At 41.8% G+C, this 22,770-nt stretch overlaps 1 protein-coding gene across 1 annotated transcript in view; it reads right to left on the bottom strand.

Annotated features, from left to right (window-relative positions):
- Nucleotides 1–22,770, bottom strand: part of EFCAB2 (EF-hand calcium binding domain 2) — a 146,179-nt gene that overhangs the window by 13,128 nt on the left and 110,281 nt on the right. The gene's annotated exons all lie outside the window — the stretch shown is intronic.

The following is a 22,770-nucleotide window of genomic DNA, read 5'->3' on the forward strand; positions in this document are numbered from 1 at the left end:
GGCTTCTTTTACCTTACCCCCACCCCCCAAGCACTCAGTGATCCAGTGACACTGGCCTCTTGACTATTTCTTTTTTTCTTTTTTTTGGCCAGGCAATGAGGGTTAAGTGACTTGCCCAGTGTCACACAGCTAGTAAATATCAAGTGTTTGAGGCCACATTTGAACTCAGGTCCACCCGAATTCAGGGATGGTGCTTTATCCACTGCACCACCTAGCTGCCCCCCTCTTGACTATTTCTAACACAAGATATTCCATCTCCCAACTTAAGACCTTTCCACTGGCTGTCCCCCAAGCCTGGAATTCTCTCCCTCTTCATCTCTGCCTCCTGGTTTCCCTGCCTTTCTTCGGGTCCCAGCTAAAATTCCACCTTCTACATGAATTCTTTTCTAATCCCCTTTAATTCTACTGCCTTCCCTGTGTTGATTAGCTCTAATTTATCTTATGTATATCTTGTCTGTACCTAGCTGTTTGCATGTTGTTTCTCTTATTCAGCTGTGAGCTGAGAGCAAGGAGACTAGGCTTTTGTTTTACTTTAGGTTTGGTTTGGGTGTTTGGGGGGGTTTTGTTTGGGTTCTTTGCTTTTCTTTGTATTCCCAGCACTTAGCACCTTGCCTGGAATATGGAAGGTACTTAATAAATACTTGTAGACTTACTAAAGCTGCAGCATTTTTGTGATAATCAATGTGCAAGAAATAGCATAAGAGAGATCATTCAGTACATTCATGACCAGAATGATAGGAGAGAATCCAGTCCCACAGGGAGAATGAGAGAGAGGATGGTCAGTTCAAATGCTGCACTAATATTCACAAAATGGAAAAAGACCTAGGAGCAAGTCATCCAGCTCAATAGACATATCTTCTAATAATGTCTATGAGGGGCAGCTAGGTGGCATAGTGGATAAAGCACCAGCCCTGGATTCAGGAGGACCTGAGTTTAAATCCGGCCTCAGACATTTAACAATTACTAGCTGTGTGACCCTGGGCAAATCACTTAACCCTCATTGCCCTGCCAAAATAGTGGGGTGGAGAAAGAACATCTGTGAGAGAACATGGCTAAACACAGAATGAGAAGGTATATAAAGATTGTGTTATGTACTGTTAGAGAGAATTCTTCTCTCCCTCCACCCCATCACTAAGATCATTGGTCTTTTGAAGAACAGTTGAAGTGCTATTGAAAGATTTAGCAAACATTCCTTATTAACAGTAAATCAACGGGGGCAGCTAGGTGGCACAGTGGATAAAGCACCGGCCCTGGATTCAGGAGTACCTGAGTTCAAATCCGGCCTCAGATACTTGACACTTACTAGCTGTGTGACCCTGGGCAAGTCACTTAACACCCACTGCCCCGCAAAACAAACAAACAAACAAACAAAAAACAGTAAATCAACAAAAGCACAGTCAGGTTGTTGTGGGCTAGGATCCTGGTAGAACTGAGGAGAGATAGGTTAATCCCTCCCCCATAACCCCACAATATTAGCTGGGACTGTACTTGTGATTCATCTTTGCCTTTAGCTACAAATTTCTTCTTTCTTCAGTTAGCTGTTATGAGCAAAGAAGTTATGAAACAGACTTGGGGCACCCTGGATTAACTTTGCTCCAAGGTAGATTGATCTGGGACCCAGCTTTAGGTCATTATGGGCAAGAAGGATATAAAGTTATAGATATAGTTATGCATATATCATAGATACAAAGTTAACTCTAAGACTGGCAACAATCTGTCAAGACTATGGAGAACTTCCTTACTCATTGCTTTTAATCTCTCTTACAGGGGTTTTTTCTTACTTTTTTTCTGTTAACCACCTTGGGAGTACTTTTAGCTGGGAAAATATGAACATACTATTATTATATGGATTGTTTATCTGAACTCTTGGGCTCTGAGTAATCCATTACACCAGGTAAGGAACTGTGCTCCAGGACACACCTAACAGAATTTGAAATGAAGAGTGCTAAAACTATGAGTCCAAAGTCAATCATCCAAAGTCCAAGTTGATCTGCAGGAAAAAGGAAAAAGTCATAGCATAATTAGAAGTATGAAAATATAAAGGATGAGAATCCCAATGAGGTAAAAGGAGAAATGTGTAATTCTGGGATGCTACTTATAAAATGCAAAATAACATCAGGAGCAAGCCTTAGCGCTCTGCTTTAGACCTTGTGGTGTTAAACAAGCTGGGCAGACATATGACAGTTATATATATATATTAAGAGTGGCAAGGAAAAGGCACCACATAGCTACAGGGTTCCCTGCTGCTCTGAGCATCCTGTGCTGGCTCCTAGGAGCAAGGCAGACACATGGAAAGCCAAGCAGAAATCAATTCTACGTCATGTTGTTGTTTATTGTGACCAACTCTTCATGACCCCTTTGGTGTTTTCTTGCCAAAACTACTGGAGTGGTGGGTCATTTCCTTCTCCAGCTCATTTTACAAGTGAGAAAGTGAGGCAAACAGGGTTAAGTGATTGCCCAGGGTCACCCAGCTAGTGTCCGAGGTCAGATTTTATTTCAGGAAGTTGAATCTTTATGATTCCAAGCCTGGCACCCTATACACTATGGTGCCACCTAACTGCCCAAGACTATATCTGGAACTCCTTTAAAAAGTAGCAGAGGGGCAGTTAGATGGCACAGTGGATAGAGCACTGGCCCTGGAGTCAGGAGTACCTGAGTTCAAATCCGGCCTCAGACACTTAACACTTACTAGCTGTGTGACCCTGGGCAAGTCACTTAACCCCAATTGCCTCACTAAAAAAAAAAAAAGTAGCAGAGAAAATGCTCCCAATACTCTGTACTTCTGACTTGAGTTTGGGTTTGCATATCATTAGAAGGCCATCCTTGACTCTGTGGACTCTCTTAGCACTAACAGCCATTAAAAAGTAATCAAAAAATGGCAGATTTGTCCCCCAGAAATCCACATATTATGAAACTTTTGATTTTATGAACTTTTATATTAGTAATTCCAAATATCTTAGTAAAAATTTCCTATGCCACAGTTTTTGGTAATTGACTCAGTTTTCCAAGAGATATAGAAGGAAGAAACACCTTTGCTTCTTCTGGGAGTACAGTTGCAGATTTCATGCACCAACCCCATCAATTTGCTTTGGTCTCATAAAAAATTTTGATGAAATCCTATCCTGTAAGCATCAGGTGAAAAGAATAAGGAAAAGGAAGACTTCTAGGAGAATTGAGAAGAAAGTTAGGAAAACAGTGGGGGGTAAAGGGGGCAAGGACTTTAAGGCCTGGTTAAAAAGTGATGTGACTTCTGTCAGAGGTCAATCAAAAATATTGCCAAGCCTGAAAAGTCTAGGGGCAGAACAGAAGGGGACAAGAAGGAAACAGGCAAAAAGGACATCTTTAAAAGTTACATATCGAATGTGTTATATACCTAAAAGGAAAAGCAAGCTGTACCTAACAGGGGCTAAACTGCAAGTATAATCCTCTTTTTCTCTCCTGCTGTATATGGAAATGCTCATTTTATTTGGTGTTTAAGTTCATATTTTTTTATTTTAATTTTTTTAAATTCTAGTAATCAATCAATCAATAAATATTTGTTAATTGCCTACTATAGGCACTAATGCTAAGTGCTGGCTAACTAGGAAGAAGAACCAGAATCTGAGGAATCTGGAGTCTTAGGGCATCCTGACAGGAAGATAATAATGCATATTGTATGAGAAAAAAATCTTCATGTGAATTTTTTTTAAATATCAAAAGACCAAGAAATCTTTTTGTCATAGGACTTCACCAGTGGCAGTGGTAGGACATCAGTAAAATTCTTGAGTTATCTCAGGCTGGAGCCCCTAAGGTGTGATTCCAACCTGCCCCCAAAGCTGTCGTGAGCACAAAAGACATTTTGTTTTATTTCCCCTTTCTGAGTTGTGTTTATTAGAAAACATGTTCAGTGCCTAAGAAATCCATTGGGAAGCAGATGGCCATTTGGCCCATCAACCCGACTTGGGTTGTCACTCTTATTTGCATGTTTATTTCCCCAGTTCCTATTTCTCTGCTTAGACATTTGTGGCATTTTCCTCTGAAATGTACTCTGCTACAGTGGTTCATTCTTTTTTTTTTTTTTTTTTGGTCAGTGGTTCATTCTTGATAATAACTTTCTTCCAATGATGATTGCTAAGAATGAGCATCTTTCTCTTAAATTCAAATCCTGACCCATGAAGACCATGTTGGTTGCTGTTTCAAGGCTGTGGAAAGGGGCAGAAGCAATGATCTGTGAGGCTCAGATCTACTTCCCTGAGAGCTCAGAGCATAGAAGCTCCTTCCTAATATGGCATCCAATAAACCAGATTTTGCCAATACAGAGAGTTAGTAGTTTGCCTTCTGCTTCTCCTCCAAAAGCTTGTGGTTTCGTTTCCCCTTGAGTGGTTCCATGAAGGAAAACCTGGGCAATATACATATGGTCCCTATAGTTTCTAATTTCCCTCACAAAATACCCTGTGTTTCAGGTTAATTTTTTGGAAATGTACCACTCCATGGCATACGATCTTATTTTTCTTTATTTCTTTTAATTCATGAATATTCTTGTTGATCCTCTAAGGTTATAAATCTTAGATAAAGGATAGGGACAGGAGAAGGGGAAGGGAATAATATAGTGACTACTATGTGCCAGACACTGTGCTGAGCAGAGTGTTATTTCATTTACTCACATCGATGATCATAATATGGCAAGAATCAAAGCTGTAAGTGACCCTAAAAGCAATGGATACATACACGGTAGGCCTAAATCGACGGCAGCATATTTCAAATGATGACCTATAGCCTTTATGTCTAAATGGCACAATGAACATGATGAGGGGCAGCTAGGTGGCTCAGTGAATAAAGCACCAGCCCTGGATTCCAGAGGACCTGAGTTCAAATCTGGCCTCAGACACCTGACACTTACTAGCTGTGTGACCCTGGTCAAGTCATTGCCTCATTGTCCTAAAAAAACAACAACAACAAACATGATGAAAGAAAAAAAATGATTGGAAAAGGAGGTGGTAGGTCATAGATGGAGGGATAACATACAGGAAGGTCAAGGGTTGTACTTGTAGTAAAGAAAAGTAAAAAAAAAATCTGTAAGAAAGCCTCCAGCTCATTGGCTGAATCCTCTTTGAAGGAATATGTGAAAGAACATAGGTAAGAATCACACACAAAAATGAGGTGGTCTGGATCAGTTGAAATCTGCATTGATGGAGGAAACACCCACAGTGCAATCATAGACTCAGTAAAGTACTGGGGAAAAAAAATTGGAATTCACCCACATCCATTCTCTCCTTGTAGCTCCTTTTCTACATGGAACATGTAAAAATTCATCAAAGTTCTTTGGTGAATTATTTGTCCTTTGGGGCTTCACAAGTATTTCCTTTTGTCTTGGAATCAAAAGATTCTGAGTGAATTCAATATTAACTCCAAATATTGTGGTTTCATTGCTTGACTGTTATTAGTAAAGGTTACTGACACAGACCATGTTTTATACTTGTCTTCTTCAAGAGCAGCTAGGTGTGCAGTAGATGGAGTGCCAGGCCTGAAGTCAGGAAGACTCATCTTCTGACTTCAAATCTGACCTCAGATGCTTACTAATTATGTGACCCTGGGCAAGTCGATTAATCTTTAATGCCTCAGTTTCCCCATTTTTGAAATGAGCTAGAAGAGGAAATGGCAAACCAATCCAGTATCTTTGCCAAGAAAACCCCTAAGAGTTGGATATGACTGAAAAATTACTGAACAACAAAGGTCCAGGGGATTGTATCCTTTTTTGAGTGATGGATCCCTTTGACAATATCTGAGGAAACCTCTGGACCCCTTCTCAGAAATGTTTTTATATGCATAGAATAAAATGCATATCATTACAAGGAAAACCAATCATTTTGAAATAGTTACCAAAATATTTTTTTAAAAAGACATGTTCAGGCAGCTAGGTGGCACAGTGGATAGAGCACTGGCCCTGGAGTCAGGAGTACCTGAGTTCAAATCCATCCTCAGACACTTAACACACTTACTAGCCGTGTGACCCTGGGCAAGTCACTTAACCCCAATTGCCTCACTAAAAAAAAAAAAAAAAAAAAGACGTTCACAAATCTCAGGTTAAGAATCTATCCTAGGAGGGGCAGCTAGGTGGCACAGTGGATAGAGCACCGGCCCTGGAGTCAAGAGGACCTGAGTTCAAATCCAGTCTCAGACACTTAACACTTACTATCTGTGTGACCCTGGGCAAGTCACTTAACCCCAATTGCCTCTCCAAAAAAAAAAAAAGAAGAAGAAGAAGAAAGAATCTAGCCTAGGGGGCAACTAGGTGGTGCAGTGGATAAAGCACGAGCCCTGGATTCAGAAGGACCTGAGTTCAAATCTGACCTCAGACACTTCACACTCACTAGCTGTGACTCTGGGCAAGTCACTTAACCCTCATTGCCCTGTTTAAAAAACAAAAAGAATCTAGCCTAACCTCCTCTTTTTACACATGAGGAAACTTATAGAGAGGTAAGGTGATTTGCCCAAATCACATGATAGCAGAGCTAGAATTTGGACCTAAGTCCAAGGCTCTTTCTTACCATGCTAATTATGATTCTAACATGACAACAGCTGAACTCTACCTAGCGTTTTTACCCTGGAAAAGACTACATGTATCAGGCTCCATAAGTTTTAACTTTATCCCTCTTGGGGGAAATGGAGTTGTGGGTGAAGCAGAGATTCTCACATCAGAATCCTCTTGAGCTAAGGGAGCTCCTAGTTCAATGCATTGTCCTTGATATTTGGAGGGGGGCTAGAAGGCTAAAAAGAAGTCCTTGTGTGGAAATTTATTTTGATTTGGGGACCCTACCTTTGGGCTGAGATTGGAAAGCCTTAGGCCCTCAGGGTCTCTTCTGTGTGGGAGGGGCTGGTGCCCCTCCTCCTCCTCTTCAGCTGAGCCCAAAAGCCCCATGGGCTGTACAGGACACCAGGTCAGACAGTTGGGGAAGAAAAGGCCCCCAGCTCCCTCCGACCTGAGCAGAGGTATCTGAGAGATGCTGGGCTCTGGCGTAGCCTGTGCTGAAGCACGTGAAGCTGGAGCGCACCACCCCCCACACATACACACCAGCCACAGCCCTGGCCAGCGGATTAGCTTGGTGTGTGGGTGCAAGAAGCCCCGAAATTTGAGTGGAGAGAAGAAAAGGTATATATAGACCTGGGGGTTAGACTCAGGGGGGGCTGACAAGGTACGGGGGCTGACAGGAGGACTGGAGGCCGGCGGACAAGACTCAGAGTTAGGACTGACGAGATGAGTCAGAGAAGAGGTCAAGCGGTGGCTGACGAGATTAGAAAGGTTGTAGCACGGCAGACTAGAGACAGGTCTACAAGGATGCAGGAGAAGACGAGAAGAACTAGAAGCAAAGAAAAGAGAGGCCAAAGGGCAGACTGATGGAGCAGACAGACAGAAGGTCAGTGAGAGAGAAACACAGGGGTTCAGTGGTGGCAGTAAGGAAAGGAAAGTTAGAAGCAGGGAGATTTACAAAGTGAAAGGGGCTCAGAGTTAGAATAGAGTGCCTGAATACCCTGAGGCGAGAGGTGGCTAAGGCCCTTATTGTATTCAAGAAGTTCCAAGCTCAGCAGGTGGGAAAGATATGCAATGGAAAGAGACGCAGGGCAATGCACTCAGGTTGTACATTTTATTTCCCTGTATTCTTAATTTTAAATAGTATCTCATAAATAAACTCTGCTTTGATTATTTAGTTAAGAGCCTTCTTAACCTTTAGTTTATCAATTTGGGAGCAGTGTGGTGGAACTTTATAAACGGCCCACATTAAATTAATAGCAGTCAGATAGCCAAATAGTCAAACAGTCCCAGATTAAATACCCCAGTCAGATTAGCCCCCCAAAATTAGCCCTAGTTAATAAAATATTTCTACACTTGTAAAGGGGTAGGCTCTCCTCACTCTTTCTGGGAAGCTCACAAGATTCTCCATGATATGTAAGGGAAGTTGGGTCCCTAGAATCACATTTAAGTTTCCTGTAGGCCCCTGTAGACCCCAGGGACACTACAGTTGGAGTGTAGAGGATTCCTAAGCCTCCATACACTTGTAGGGGCCAAATTTAATATGTGGAGAGTTAATTGGGTGGCTCGCCATAATATTGGGGTTCAGAAAATTATGAGGGACCTCTAGGTCCAAAACTTCCTCCCCTCCAAACTACCTTTTTAGTTATTTCTCCAGGACAATAAGAAAGGAGCTTAACAGCCTCTTTTCCACAAATGAATCAGGTTTTATTAATGGGAATAAAATACACATCAAAGGTGAAATTAATAAAGTCAAAGACAGGGGAATAGGGAAAAAGGAAAATGGATAATCTCCCTGGCTCTAACAAAAATCTATACAATCCCCAAATTCGCTTCTAGCTCAGCTAATTCAAAGGGCTGGATTTAACTCACCACCAGGGGTCTGTAGTTTCTATAGGAGTCAGCTCTGAAGCCAGCAGAAGAGAAAGCGTGAGAGTATGTCCTACTTCCTGTTGGGGTCCTCTTTTCTACCTTTTCTCCCTCCCCCAAAGGGGAGGTCCTTCAAGTAGTTGTGGCTGAGACTGGTTCTCTGTTGATGATGCAGTCCACAGTCTCTGAGGACATTCCTTCTCAGGTGTAGGAATTTATTGTGATTTGGGGACCCTACCTTGGGCTGAGATTAAAAAGCCTTAGGTTCTCAGGGTTTTTCTCTGTGTGAGACAGGCTGGTGCCCCTCCCCCTCCACTTCATCTGCTGAGCTAAGAAGCCCCGTGGGCCTTGGAGCCTTAGGGGGCATCAACCAGGCTGCAAAAAGCCCCAGCTCCCTCCACCCTGATGGGATCTGCTCCAGAGATCCAAGGCTTGCCCTGGCACGGCTGTGCAGAGGCCCCGGGTGTGCGGGAGGGGGGGGGGGATAAAATGTTCAACCTGACTGCATTACCGTGTGTCTCTTGAGCCCTGGGCATGGTACACACAACTCCCTCAAGCCCTGGGAATGGTATACATGGGTCCCTCAAGACCCAGCTGCAGCACTAGCATGGCAAGCCAATTAGCTTGATGTGTGTGGGGGTTTGGCCCCGGGGTTCCCAAGGAGAGAGGTTTTTTATATCCCGGGGAAGTTAGATGGTCGGGGGCAGGGACACTAGAAGGAGGTCTGTCGGTACAAGGATGCTAAGGAGACTGAGGAATGGTAGGGAAATAAAGGTGCTTTGCAGGTAGAGGACAAGGACACTAGAAGAAATGGATCTTGCAGTTAGAAGGAGGACTAAAAGAGATGCTTACAGAGAAAGGAGATGCAGGGGGATGCTAACAAAGTTGCAGGCACAGTAAAGAGTAAGCGGAAGTGGTGGCAGGAAAGAGAGTTAAAAGAGAAAGTGGAGAGTTCCTTGGCAGAAATTCACAGGTCATATTTTAATTTTGTTATCCTACTTCTTTTGTTGCCTTTATCCCTAAGTTTATTCATCTAAATAAATCTTTGTGCTATTAAATGGAAAGAGGTTGTTTGCTTATCAATTTGGGAAAAGCAGTGGGGAAAATTTTAAACGGCCCATACTAAAGTTGAAAGCAGTCAGATAGCCAGCCAGGAGTCCACAGATTAGGCCCCAGTTAGTTAAAATATTTTTAAATTTGAATGGCGACTCCGCCAGGACTTACAGCCCAGATATAATTTTTCATATAGCCCACAGTTACAAGTTTTTCAGATTAGGGTTCATTTTTTTTCCACACAGGGTTGGCTAAATTTAGACTAAGGTCTGACAGGGTAGGCCAGGTGTGGCTCAAGATCTAATCAACCTAAGTGGGTACTTAGTGGTTTCTCAATCATATCCAATTCAAACACTACTAAGTCAATCAAGTCGGACCCCTGGGCATCTACCAAATTCCATTATTTTACCACACACTGTTATTGTTGTTCATTCTTCATTTTCCTTTTTAGTTTTTTTTTTCTTTTTTTCCCCCCAGGGCAATGAGGGTTAAGTAACTTGCCCAGGGTCACATAACTAGTAAGTGTCAAGTGGCTGAGGCCACATTTGAACTCAGGTCCTCTTGAATCCTGAGCCAGTGCTTTATCCACTGCCACCTAGCTGCCCCTCATCCTTCATTTTCACAGTAATGATTTTTTTTTTTTTTTGGTGAGGCAATTGGGGTTAAGTGACTTGCCCAGGGTCACACAGCTAGTAAGTGTCAAGTGTCTAAGGCCAGATTTGAACTCAGGTACTCCTGAATCCAGGGCCGGTGCTTAATCCACTGCGCCACCTAGCCGCCCCCTCATCCTTCATTTTCAAAGAAGACCAATGACATCACCATGTTGGAGTACATTGTGTTTGGCTGTGGCTGATGGGTCCACTATGAGTTTGAAAGGCTCTACCACAGGTCAGGCCCAATAGTCCATTAGAACAGTTGGGATAGAGAGGTCTCTGGATTTGTACAGCTCACATTTCTTTTCTGCTTTGCTCATAGGGTACAGCACCACCTTTGATGTGGCACACCACGCTGAGCAGTCCTGTGCCAGCATCTCCCAAGTCTCACAATTGATTCCAAAGTTCTTCAGAGAGACCTTGAGAGTGTCCTTCTACTGCTTCTTCTGGCCACCTTGTGACCACTTGCCTTATGCAAGTTTTCCACAAAACAGTCTTCAGTAAACATGTGTTTGGCATTCAGACTACTTGGCTAATCCAGTGAAGTTGTGCTTTCAGCAAGAGAGTTTGAATATGGCATCAAGGTCAGCTACTGAACTAACAAGTAGACTATTTAATTTGCAAAGGCTACAAACCAAGACCAAGAGAGACAGAGAGACAGAAACAGAGACAGAGAGAGAGTTGGTGTGTGACTTTTTGTTCACAATTATGAACTCAATGCGGCCTCTGAGGCTGAGATGCAACAGATTATGGAATACTTCTCTACTGCTTGTGCTAATTTTGGCCTGACAATCAACACCAGGAAAACAGAGGTGCTCTACCAACCAGCACTGCACCATCCATACATGGAACCATTGGTCACAATAAATGGAGAAATTTTGAATGCCATGGATAAGTTCACTTACCTTTGTACTATACTTTCCTGAGATATCCACATAGATGATAAGGTTGATGGATGCATTGCCAGAGCTAGCTCAGTGTTTGGGAGGCTCCAAAAGAAAATATGGGAGAGAAAAGGTATTAGGCTGCACACTAAACTGAGATTCTACAAGCCAGTGTGCTGACTTCATTGTTGTATGGTTGTGAAACTTAGACAATCTATCAGTGCCATGCCAGAAAACTGAATCACTTCCACTTGAATTATCTTGGGAAAATTCTGAAGATCACCTGGCAAGACAAGGTAGAAGAGCTCTCTTGAGCTGAACTGCCAAACTTCATCCACTGACATACCACGAAAGGTCATTACACTCCATAGATCATACCTGTGGATAATAGCCAGGTATAACCAGGCAAATGCCTCCATGTTCTCACTCCAAGCCTGCTCTTGAATTAGACAACTTGACATATTACTATTGAGAAACTTATTCTGAAACGACATTTAATGAGTTCTGCAAATCTACCATTACTGGGGTGGCTAGGTGGCACAGTGGATAAAACACCAGCCCTGGATTCAGGAGTACCTGAGTTCAAATCCGGCCTCAGACACTTGACATTTACTAGCTGTGTGACCCTGGGCAAGTCACTTAACCCCCATTGCCCCACAAAAAAAAAAAATCTACCATTACCTTCATAATACATTCACTAGGTCCCACCTCTAAACCCCTGTTCAGTATTCTAGCACATAGTTCCAAGGCTCTATGAATTATATGCAATTTTGTTTGTTTATTCCTCCTTCTTGAAAGAATAGAGCTTGTTTCAAATCTCCATCTTGGAGATTTTTATACAAAACTAAACTACATTTTCCTCAAGTAACTCTCAGTTTTCTCTTTAGATAGAGCTGAATATTTCACACTGCTGCAGAGGCCAAAAATGTCTGATAGCAACTATACTCCTGGAATATGGAATGAGGAAGTTGGGGTGGGGGGAAGTTGATGATTAACAATACCATCACCTGCTCAATCTTCTGGGCTCCCTCCAGTATCCCAAAGCTTGGTCTGACTCTTCTGTGACCTACCACACACCTTGATCTCCTATTCCCAGGCAGGAGAGCAATCTCTCTGCCAGACTGTTCTATCAAAGGAGACTGGGAAGGAAAAGTTCAACAGGTAGGAGGAGGACCAGGAGAAAGTAGTGTCCTGAAAGCCTAGCAGACGAGAGTATTAAGGAGAGGAAAGTGATCAACAATATCAAAGGCTGTAGAGAGATAAGGAAGGGTGAAGGTTGAAAAAGGGCCATTAGGTTTGCAATTATGTGATTGTACATATATACACTATATCAAATTGCTTGCTGGCTTTGGGAGGGGGCAAGGAAGGAAGGGAGGGAGAAAAATTTGGAACCTGAAATCTTATAAAAACGAATGTTGAAAACTACATGTGACTAGGAAAAAAAATACTATTAAGATTTGTAATTAAAAGATTGTTAGTAACATTGGAGAGAGAAGTGTTGGTCGAATGATGATGTCTAAAGCCAGACTATAGAAAGTTAAGAAAAGAGTGAAAGGAAAGGAAACATAGGCATCTATTGTGGACACATGAGAGATATGAGAAAATAACTAGCATGGATGGATCAAATGAGGATTTTTTTGAGAATGAGGAAACATGAGTAAGTTTGTATTGCTGTAGGGAAGCAATGAGCAGACAGGGAGTGATTGAAGATTAATGAGAATGGAGATGATAGAGGGAGGGATCTGCTGGAGAAGATGGAATGGAATCCCTTCTGCATGTCTTAGCAAGGAGAAGGGCCACCTCATTATATGAGGCAGGGTGAAGGAAGAAATAATTGCAGAAGGCACATGTGTGATATGAGATGAAGAAGATGAGAGGAGAAGAGGGATTTTTTGGTAAATGGTCTCAATTTCTTTTCAGTAAAATATGAGGTAAGGTTTTCAGTTGAGAAATTGGGGGCAGTGGGAGCCACAGAAGATTTAAGGAGAGATTAAAAGGTTGGAAAGAGCCACTATGGTGAGTGGAAGTAAATTAATTAAGGAGGTATGAAAGAACTGCCTTGAAGCAGTGAGGGCTCAGTTAAGATTATGTAACATAAATCTGCAGTGGAAGCCATCATTGTTAGCATACACACGGAGAAGGGGTCCACTGTTTCTAACTGCCGCCAAGACAATTTAAATGCTAACCTGATTGCCACTAATAGGCTAAGCAAACCAGTGTAGGTGAAGCAGCAGGGCATCTTATGGAAGAGAAAGGAGGTGGCATGTGCCAAGAAAACCACTACAACCACCTCAACTACTACCCTCCACACACCAAGACCTCAATGGAGTTAACCCAGGACTCTGAACCCAAGAGCTCTGGGAATAGCAGCACACATACACCCTAGACCTTGTGCACTGCTTCCAAACCAGTTATTACCAAAGGGAGCAACCGCTTTGAAAAAGTAACCCTCCAGATTTCAGAAAAAACTGGAAAGACTTTATATGAACTGATGTAAAGTGAAGGGAGTGGAACCAGAAGAACATTGTACACAGTAATAGCAATACTGGACAATGATCAACTGTGACTTGGCTATTCTCAGCAATACAATAACAATTCCAAAAGACTCATGATGAAAAATGCTATTCACAGGGGCAGCTAGATGGCACAGTGGTTAAAGCACTGGCCCTGGATTCAGGAGTACCTGAGTTCAAATCCGGCTTCAGACACTTGACACTTACTAGCTGTGTGACCCCGGGCAAGTCACTTTACCCCCATTGCCCCGCCCCCCCAAAAAAATGCAATTCACCTTCAGTAAAAGAACTGATGGCATCTGAATGCAAATGGAAGTATATTATTTTTCACTTTCTGTAACTGTGTGTGTTTTTCCTTTGGGTCTGTGTCTTCTTTCACAACATGACTAATATGGTAATATGTTTTGCATGATTGAACATGTATAACGTATATCAAATCACTTATTGTCTTAGGGAGGAGGGAGGTAATGGAGGGAGACAGAAAATTTGGGACTCAAAAAAATTTTTAAATAAATGTTAAAAATTGTCCTTACAGGGGCAGCTAGGTGGTGTAACGATTGGAATAACGCCACCTGCTGGATACTTACTGTAGAAGAGTTCTGCCCATGAAGGGAAGGTCTTTGAGGGCAAGACCAGGAGTCAGGAAGTGACGCGGGCTAGTGGGAGGAGGAAGGAAGAGACTGGCGCTCGGTCTCACGCTCTTTCCTCTGGACTCTGGCGGAGAAGGGAGCTAGAAATGTGCTCTCCCTTTAATAGATAGGAATCTAGGCCTTTCTCTCTTTACCAAATTCTTATTCTCCTTAATAAATGCTTAAAAGTCTAACTCTTGCTAAAGCTTATAATTTATTGGCGACCACTCATTAGATATTTTAGACAGACTAGCTATAATTTTAACCCTTAACAGTGGCGCAGTGGATGGAGCACCGGCCCTGGAGTCAGGAGTACCTGAGTTCAAATCCAGCCTCAGACACTTAACACTTACTAGCTGTGTGACCCTCAGCAAGTCATTTGACCCCAGTTGCCTCACTAAAAAAAAAAAAGAAAAATTGTCCTTACCAATTCCTCAATCTGAAGTTTTGTTTTTATCTGTATCCTCTCATAACCTAGCTAATGTAGAGTTGTTTTCCATGACTACTTATGTATAATTCACATTGAATTGCTTGAGTTTTTGGGGTGGGAGTAGGAAGGGAGGGAGGAAGAGAAGTTGGAACACAAAGTTTAAAAAAAAATTGATGTCAAAATTTGCTTTTACATGTAATTTGGAAAATGAAAGTCTAAAAAAATTGTCTTTGCATGTAACTTGGGGGGGAATAAAATATGATTTTTTTAAAAAAGAAAAAAGTTCGGGGCAGCTAGGTGGTGCAGTGGGGGCAGCTAGGTGGTTCAGTGGATAAAGCACCGGCCCTGGATTCAGGAGTACCTGAGTTCAAATTCAGCCTCAGACATTGGACACTTACTAGCTGTGTGACCCTGGGCAAGTCGCTTAACACTCATTGCCCTGCCAAAAAGAAAAAACAACAACAAAAAAGAGAAAAAAGTGGCCCTTCAACCAAGTGGCTACCAACACTAGCCACTGACCAACTGCTACTGACAGGTAGAAAAGCCCAAGAGCCTCAGGAATAGCACTGCCCCCTAGACCACCAGGGGTAATTTCACCTTGGCCCCTGATTCTATCATCCAGAAAAGCATCTCTTTAGAGTTAGGACCTGGCACTGCAGCCCCCCATCTCCTCAGCAACCACAGCTAGAAATGAAAGTTCTCAACATCAAAAAAGCCCTTGGCAATGTCAAATGGCATGTGTGTATGTATATATACACATACATATACAAAAATATCCACATACCCATGTGGATATAATATTATAAATATGTGTATATATAGATCTTATATGTGAACTATTATATGTTTTATATATAATACATGTATGCATATATACAGCTAATGGCACAATGGATAGAGTACTGGGCCTAGAGTCAAATCCAGCCTCAGATACTTTACTAGCTGTATGACATTGGACAAGTCACTTAACCTCTGTTGGCCTCAGTTTCTTCATCTGTAAAATGGGGGTAATAATAGCACCTACCTCCCAGTAAAGATCAAATAAGATATTAATAAAGTGCTTAGCATAGTGCCCAGCACATAGTAGGTACTATATAAATGCTAACTATTATTATTATTAGATATGGTTTTGTCAGTGGAAATTATATTAAAGAATATGCAGGGAGGGGCACCTAGGTGGCGCAGTGGATAGAGCACCAGCCCTGGATTCAGGAGTACCTGAGTTCAAATCCAACCTCAGACACTTGACACTTACTAGCTGTGTGACCCTGGGCAAGTCACTTAACCCCTCCATTGCCCCGCAACCGCCCCCCCCAAAAAAAAAACAGAAAAAAAAGAATATGCAGGGCAGCTAGATGGCTCAGTAGATAGAGTGGCACTGGAGTCAGGAGGACCTGAGCTCAAATCCAGCCTCAGACACTTGACACTTAAATAGCTATGTGACCCTGGGCAAGTCACTTAACTCCAATTGCCTCACAAAACAAAAACAAAAAATATATATATGCATTAGAAGCTACTTTGCTGCTGTACCCAAAAGACCTGAGCCTTTTCATCCCACTTGCAGATCCTATGTGTATTGTCTCTCCCTGAGGACAGAGACTTTCTTTGCTTTTCCATTTGTATTCCCAGAGCTTAGCACATAGTAAAGAGGCTCACATGCTTTGCATACAGTAAGTGCTTAACAAATGATTTTTCATTTATGCATTTTTTTACACTTAATACTTCCATGAAGCACTGTTTTTATACTGCCCCCTAGACAGCAAGGGAATGACAGGTATAATTCTCTCCTATTTTATAAGGGGTAGCACATTTTGAGGTTAAGGGCTTGCCCACAATCACCCACAATGGGACAGAGGTAAAGCTAGGATCAGAACTTCAGCTCTGATTGGAAGGTCTATTCCTGGGGTACTGAGTCATGTTTCCCTAGTCCAGAAGGCTGATAAGTGATAATGGACTGGTTTGACCACATGGCACAGAAGAGCTGCCCTGGCTGCATTGCTCAGCTAACTGAATAACTAGTATGCTGTCCTTAGCTAAAGGAGATGTCTTTCTGTAAATAGGGCTTAACACGCTACAAGAAAGGAGAGTGCTAGTGTAATTTGAATGGGATGTTGCAGACAAAAATAGGTCGGTGCATGAAGTAAATAAAATATTAAATGAAATCATGCTGAAACATTTTTTAAAGTGTTATACAAACACAGAACTTTCCTGCAACAGAGAGGAAAAGAGAAACTTTGTGTCTCAAGTTGGAGCTACATTATTTTGTAACTTTAGGGAAGACAGAGGTGCCCATTTGGGCAAAACAGACTGAAAATCAGCTCCATAAGGTTCTCATTGGAACCTGGGTTCCAATATTGGTTCTGTTGCTGACCATCTATAGGACTTTGGGCAAGTCACTTTATCACTTTGCCTCAGTTTCTTCTTGTATAATAAGATGCCCTCTAAGGCCCATTACAACTCAAAACCTATTACACCTATTCCATAACTCACCTGAAGAGCCAATACTTACCTGAGATGCGGTTTAGTAGTATCGCTTGGGTGGGAACCTCCGAAGATAATCTAGAAGCTGACTTGTGGGTATCCAATCATCCTGGGACTGTTTATGCTACAGTTTTGAGAATATATGATGCTATCCCTGAAGAAGTTATGAGGTGCTGGGTGGTTCACTTTTATATTGGGATGCGACCTCATAGTTGCCAAAAGCTTGGGGTTAATTCACCAGACCTAAGTGATTTGGCACATATCAGGGTTATGGGCTTGTAGGAAATAATTTGGGGTTTTGTCTGTGTCTTCCAAACAAGTCTGTACCTGAGTTTATGCGTTAATATACACATTAGCACTTCGCTGAGTGATATGCCCTCAGGTGTACTTCTACCTTGAAGAGTATTTCATGCCTGCTACCCATCTTCCCTCAGTGATGCTTAGAGACCATGGCAGCCTGTCTGTTAGTGCTCTAAGGGCCACCACACCCCCTGTCTTATGCCTCTCCACCTTGGCCTAAAGGCATGTGGCTCACTACAAATTAATCTCTGGGTGGTGATCAGAGCCACGCATGGCTAAACCAGCATCTCATCATCTCTTCCCCTGGGATTTTACCCTTGCATAGCTGTGTCCTATGTCAGCATTGGAAGATCAGTGGACAGAGAGATGCATGCATGTATATGGATACTCAATACATACACACATACATACATATGCATATACATGTATATATGTATATATACACATATGCATTGCTGTGTTAATTGTTTAGCGCTCTGTGTATATATCGAACCATTATTTTTATTCATGCTCAGAGTCACTCAATGAATTAGAGTAAAATGAGTCCCTCTAATGAGTGGATGAGGTAGCAGCAAGATGTGTGTCTGTGCAAATATACATTGTTGTTGCTGTTGTTCAGTCACTCAGTTATGTCAAGACTCTTCATGACCCTATAGATGATAGTTTGCTAATAGTGTCCATGGGGTTTTCTAGTCAAAGACATTAGAGTGGGTTGCCATTTCCTTCTCCAGTGCAAGTAGACATATATGTGTTAAATATATACATATATATATATATAAACATTTAGGCAGACTTATGGTTGTGTGCCAGGCACTGTGCTAAATGCTTTATAGTTATTATTTCATTTGATCTTCACAACAACCCTGGCAGGTAGGTGCTATTATAATCCCCATTTTACAGATGAGGAAACTGAGGCAAACGGCTGTTAAGTGACTTACCCAAGATTAGACAGCTAGTAACCGTCTGAGGATGGAGTTGAGCTCAGATTTTCCACACTGTAACTGAGGAGACACCTACTCAGCTGCACTGAAGGAAGTCTACTGGTGACATGAAGAGTTTGATGAATGAAGTGTTTGAATGAAGTCAATGAAGCCAAAATTCAAAGAATGCAGCATTGCTATGAGATGGTGTCAGTTGTTCAGTAATTGGAGAAAGTTGGGGCTCACTGAGGGTCTAAGGGGGCTAGGTTGCAAACAGTAGTAGCAGGTTCTGCGAATCGCTACTGTAGGCATAAGGCTACAGACAGATGGGCTTTATAGGTACAAACAAGCAGGTAATTATCAGCAGAATAACCTTCAAATATGAAGACTTCCTCCTCAACTTCTATGCAGCCTTTGACACTGGGAAGCAATCATTCATTCTACAGACTCTTTCTTTTCTTGGATTCAAAGGCACTGCTCTCAGTCCTAATTTTCTTCTCAGTTATCTCCTTGGTCTCCTTTGGCAGCATGGTACAGTGGGCATTTAGGAAAAATGGGCACTGAGTACAATGACAATAAAGAACACATGTGGGGGCAGCTAAGTAGCACAACGGATAAAGCACCAGCCTTGGATTCAGGAGGACCTGAGTTCAAATCTGGCCTCAGACACTTGACACTTACTAGCTCTGTGACCCCGGGCAAGTCACTTAACCCCCCACTGCCTTGCAAAAATTAAAAAAAATTAAAAAATAAATAAAGAAAACATGTGCTGAACACACCTCTGGGAAAGGAAGTCCTTTTCACTCTTATGCATAGGCATCCCAAACATAATGTGTCCAAAACACAACTCATTATCTTTGCCCCACACCCTGCAAAAAAAACCCACACCAAACCAAACCACACCCTTCCTCCAAATTTTTCTATTTCCACTGAGGGAAACACCATCCTCTTAGCCACTCGGCTTTGCCATCATGGAGCATCATCCTTTTTTTGTCCCCCTCATATAAAATCAGTTGCCTAGTATGGTTGCAGACTCCATAACATCAAAAACATTCAACCCTTTCTCTCCACTGGTACAGCTAACACCTTAATTCAACTACTAATAAGTCTTGTCTGGATTATTAGCACAGACTACTAATTACTCTCCCTGCTTTCATTGTTTCCCTCTCTGATCCACCCTTTACAGAGCTGCCAAAATAATCTTACTAAGGCACAGGTTTAAGCTTATTTTCCTTCTATTGACAGTGTTATTGAGCTCATGGATCAGGAAAATGGTATAGATATCATTTACCTATATTTCAACAAAGCATCTGATAAAGTCTCTTATGCTCGCTCCAAAAAGATAGAGCGATGAGGGTTAGACAGAAATTCAGTTCTTTAGATGCAGAGCTGATTGACTGGCCAGACCCAAAAAAGGAGTCATTAATGGCTCAATGTCAACTTGAGAATAGGTGCTCAGGGGAGTGTCCCAAGGATCAGTGCCTGGCCCTAAGCCATTTTATATTTTCATCAATGTCTCAGATAAAAGATGAGATGTCATGCTTAGCTAATCTGCAAATGACACAAAGCTAGGAAGAATTACTAATATGTTAAGAGCCAAAATATTCCAACTAAAATGTCAGGAGTCACTATCCCAAAAGATCTTGACAGTCTAGGGTATGAAGTAGAAATCAAATAAGATGAAACTGAATAAAAACAAAGCATTACACTTGGGTTTAAACAAAATCAGCTTCTGAAGCACAAAATATGAGAGACTTGACTTTATTCATTTGAACAAAAAGTTTGGGGTTTTCACGGACTGAGAAAGCTCAATATGAGTTAACAATATGACATACTCTTAAGTTATATACTCTTAGACCACAATGGGGGCGGGGGGTGGAGACAAGCTTTTATTAGGCACCTACTATGTGCTAGATAGCTAGGTAGCACAGTGAATAGAGCACTAAGGCTGAAATCAGGAAGACTCCTCTTCCTAAGTCAAAATCTGGCCTCAGACACTTACTAGCTGTGTGACCTTGTGCAAGTCACTTAACCCTGTTTGCCTCAGTTTCCTCAACTGTACAATGAGCTGGATAAGGAAATGGCAAACTACTCCAGTATTTTTGCCAATAAAACCCCAAATGGGGTCATAAAGAGTCAGACACAACTAAACAACAACCATAACCTGCTAGGCACTCTGCTAAGAGCTTTATCTTGATCATTACAACAATTGAGATACCATATACACACAAATGAGCTTAATACAAAGAAATCTGAGGAGAAAGCCTTAAAACTGGCCAGGGACAGGGAATCAGGTCCAGGAGAGATCATTTGAAAATTATTGGTCTACCTGAAAACCATGATCAAGGAAAGAGCTTAGACACCATCTTCCAAGATATTCTCAGGGGAAATTGCCCTGAAATTCTAGAAGAAGAAGCTAAAATAGAAATTGAAAGAATCCACTGATCACCTCCAGAAAGAGATCCCAAAAAGGAAACTCCTAGGAATATTATAGCCAAATTCCAGACCTCTCAGGTCAAGGAGAAAATACTGCAAGCTGCCAAAAAGAAAGAATTCAAGTACTGTGGAGCCCCAGTCAGGATAGCACAAGATCTAGCAGCTTCTATATTAAAGGACTGGAGGGCATGGAATATGATATTCCAAAGGGCAAAGGAAATGGGATTGCAACCAAGAATCACCTACCCAGCAAAACTCAGCATTATCTTTCAATGGAAAAAATGGGACTTTAATGAAAAAGAAGACTTTCAGATATTTGTGATGAAAAGACCTGAACTGAATGGCAAATTTGACTTTCAAATACAAGACCCTAGAGAACCATAAAAAAAAATTGGAGCTGGGGGACATACCTGGGGTCATACAGTGGGCGACTGTCTTGTGTCTGAGGCCGAATTTTGGCTAGGATCCCCCTGGGTCCAGGGATGATGATTTGTCCACTGTGTTACTTAACTAGATGATAACATCTTTAGGGTTAAATTGAGGGGTGAAGGGAATTCACTGGGGGAGAGGGAAGGGCAGAAGTGAAATCCTACATGAAAGTAACAGGAAAAGGCTTATGGAGTGGGGGAAGAGATGGGAGAGAAGCAGGGCAGTAAATGAATTTTACACTCATCAGAAAAGGCTCAAAGATCTTAAACTCATCAGAGCTGCCGAAAAGGAGGGACTAACAGACACACCCAACTGGGTGGAGGAATCTATTTAATCTGGGCAGTAAATGAGCCTAACACTCATCAAAACTGGCTCAAAGACCTCAATCTCATTAGAATTGGCTCAAGGAGGGAATAATGTACACACTCAATTGGGTGGAGTAATCTCTATAACCCTGCAGGAAAATAGGAGGGGAAAGGGATAAAAAGAGAGGGGCAAAAGAAGGAAGGGCAGAGTGGGGGAGGGGACACAAAGAAGCAAATCCCTTTTGAAGAGTGATAGGATGAAAGAAGATGGACAATAGAATAAATATCATGGGGAAGGGAATAGGATGGAAGGGAAACAGTTAACAATAGTAAATCATGAAAAAGAGAAAAGGGGGAAAAATTGTACAAAAAATATTTATAGCAACTCTTGGTAGAGGCTAAGAATTGAGAATCAAGGGAATGTCCATCAATTGAGGAATGATGGAAAAAGCTGTGTTATATGATTGTAGTGGAATGGACTTGTGCCACAGGAAATGACAAACAGGATGATCCCATCGATGTATAGTGAAGTGAGCAGAGCTGAGAGGACATTGTGCATAGTGACAGCAGTATTGTTCAATGAGTAATTGTGAATGACTTAACTACTCTCAGCAGTGCAATGATCCAAGACAATCCCAAGGAACTAATAAGGAAGCTTACTATGCACCCCTATAGAAAGAACTGATAAAAAGAACACTTGTGGATTGTACATATATAACTTGATTGCAATCTTGTGGAGAGGGGAGGAAAGGGAGGGAGGGAGGGAGAAAAATTCGGAACTCTAAATCTTATGAAAATGAATGTTGAAAACTACCCTTACATGTAAATGGAAAATAAAATAAATGTTCATTGCAAAAAAAAAAATTGACGTCAAAATTTGCTTTTACATATAATTTGGAAAATAAAATTCTAAAAAAAGCAAAGGATCTCTTCAAAAGAACATGGCTCTGACTGATGTGGAAATGTGTTTAACATGATTGCACATAGAACCTACATCGGATTACTTGCTGCCCTGGGGAGGGCAGAGGGAAAGAAGGGAGGGAGAAAATGAATCCTGAAAACTATCTTTACATATAATTGCGAAAAAATAAAATACTATTAAATAAGAATAAATTTTTTGAAAAGAACATGACTCGGGCAGCTAGGTGGTGCAGTGGATAGAGCACCAGCCCTGGAGTCCTGGACCTGAGTTAAAATTCGGCCTCAGACACTTGACACTTACTGGCTGTGTGACCCTGGGCAAGTCACTTAACCCCAGTTGCCTCACACACACACAAAAAAGAAAAGAACATGACTCAAGGACATTCCACTTGGCAATGGTCAAAGTTATTTAGAGATAACATAGTACCTTCGGGGATGT

This window comes from Dromiciops gliroides, chromosome 4, assembly GCF_019393635.1.
Source record: "Dromiciops gliroides isolate mDroGli1 chromosome 4, mDroGli1.pri, whole genome shotgun sequence".
NCBI classification, from domain to species: domain Eukaryota; kingdom Metazoa; phylum Chordata; class Mammalia; order Microbiotheria; family Microbiotheriidae; genus Dromiciops; species Dromiciops gliroides.